The following is a 1,979-nucleotide window of genomic DNA, read 5'->3' on the forward strand; positions in this document are numbered from 1 at the left end:
CTATCCCTAAAGTATATAAGTTACCTGTTTTATTTTTTATTTCATTTGCTGAAAAAGGGGTATTACATTGTGCTGTTGCAGAATCTGCAATGTTTTTATCTCTAGCTGTTTTCACATTACTGTTGAGACCTTCACGAGTTGGATGCATGTTTGTTTCGTTATCTTCATCATCTTTCTTTTGAGTTTGGTTTTTTTTATTGGGTGTATACCCAATGTGCCCAGTATGAATTACTTTAACACTGTATCCTTTTAGATTTATTTTAATTGGTATTGGTTTAGGCATTTCTTCCAAAACGACTAAAAGAATACCGGTGTTGTATTTTATTTTGTTTTTTGTTGTTTCTTTTATTAAAGTCTTGTGGATATATGCTTACCATATCCAAGGGTTTGTAGTTCTTTACCAACACCAATATCTGCGCACTCAAGGGGAAGTCCATAGATTGAAATTGTTCTCCTTGGGGTTGCTGGTGTTCTGTTAGGTTTTGACCCATAAAGGCGATAGTGCTGCCCTTTATTATTAAGTCCTCTTTCAGGGAGGATAATTTTAGATGAATCAGTTTTCATTAAAATCTTGGCCATGTATCCTTTACGTATAACTTGAAGTCCTTCGAGATAAACGTCCAGACCTTGCTCTTCTAAGGCTTTAAATACATCTCCTTTATCGCACGAAGTGTTTAAGGAACATAGCAGAGTATTTTTTAGGCGTATTAAACGATTACTTTCGCCTGTAGCGACTTGAGCATAGCTCTTAGTGGAAAAAGATTCTTCGAAAAGAGTTTCAACATTAGAATTTTTATCCATGTTAACCATCTAAAACCTTAAATTTTTGGAAAGGCAACCCGTGGTTGGGGCACGGTAAAAATAAAATCCTATACTAACCTACAAAAACTATACTAAAGGCCAGTAGACCAATATTTATAAAAGCTGTCTCGCGCTAAAACCAGTAGATCTTAGCCATTAGGCCGAGAAGCGAACTGAACACTGCAGACATAGTCGGACTGACGCCGTCTTCGACAATGTTCTTGTGGTTTGAATTAGTACGTCTAATCATTAACGTCGTCGTCATCATCAACAGCATCATCATCATCAACAGCATCATCATCATCAGCAGCTGTGACCATAGGCGATGTTGGACACTCTAAAAGTCAAAAATTTTTCTTATTTTTAATCTGGGCCGCGCTCAGCAGTAGTGCAAAACCGAGGCGACCCGTTGTCATGGCAAGGTAAAGCTATGATCCCATGACCTAATGCCGAAAATCAGAAAAATATATGAGCCGAACTGTGCCGGCGTACCAGATAATAAACTGATAAGAACAGATATTTTTCTTTTCTTTGTTTACCAACTAACTAGAGTGACCTGCAAACCATGCTTACACAGGGCCCTATAAAGCGGTGTTACTCAGGAGCCGAGACTCCATATTTTGTCCCATTTAAGGGTTTTAACTCATTAAGGGTTTATTTGTCACTCAATCGAAACTGATCAGCGCCAACTTAATGGTTTATCTCCATTAAAGTCCGGAGCGGACGGAACGCTTTGAGATATCCGGACGTAGAAAGAGACACTGAAAAAGCAACAATGCCAAGAACCTCTATCGACTGTCACGGTTTCGATCTTGTAGTGCTTCTGCTTTCTAACAACACCGAAACCAATTGAGAGATGGTCCGGAGTCGAAATAATAACAGATTTTTTTTTATTTTTCTTTTATTACAAAATAATAAATACTTTCAATTTTTTTAATAACATTTAATAAGGTTTTATATTTTTACAATATATGGTTTTACAAGTGTTCGTAAATATATACATTTTCTGTTTTGTATATTTTATATAATTTTTGTATTTTTACTTTTATATTTTTTTGTGATTTTTGATTTTATATTTTTTTGTGTTTTTTGGTTATATATTATTTTGTATTTTTTTTGTTTTTTGTTTTTTTGCTATTGTGCGGAAAGAAATCGAGAGTTTAGATAAGGTTAAAAAA

The 1,979-nt window shown here is 35.2% G+C and overlaps 1 non-coding gene across 1 annotated transcript; it reads right to left on the bottom strand.

Annotated features, from left to right (window-relative positions):
- Positions 1–1,164: 1,164 nt before the first annotated feature.
- Positions 1,165–1,357, bottom strand: LOC136077437 (U2 spliceosomal RNA). The gene has a single exon (XR_010637069.1). It is a non-coding gene; the product is annotated as a U2 spliceosomal RNA (small nuclear RNA).
- Between the last annotated feature and the right edge of the window lie 622 nt (positions 1,358–1,979).

The sequence above is a fragment of the Hydra vulgaris genome, chromosome 02, assembly GCF_038396675.1.
Source record: "Hydra vulgaris chromosome 02, alternate assembly HydraT2T_AEP".
Lineage (NCBI taxonomy): Eukaryota > Metazoa > Cnidaria > Hydrozoa > Anthoathecata > Hydridae > Hydra > Hydra vulgaris.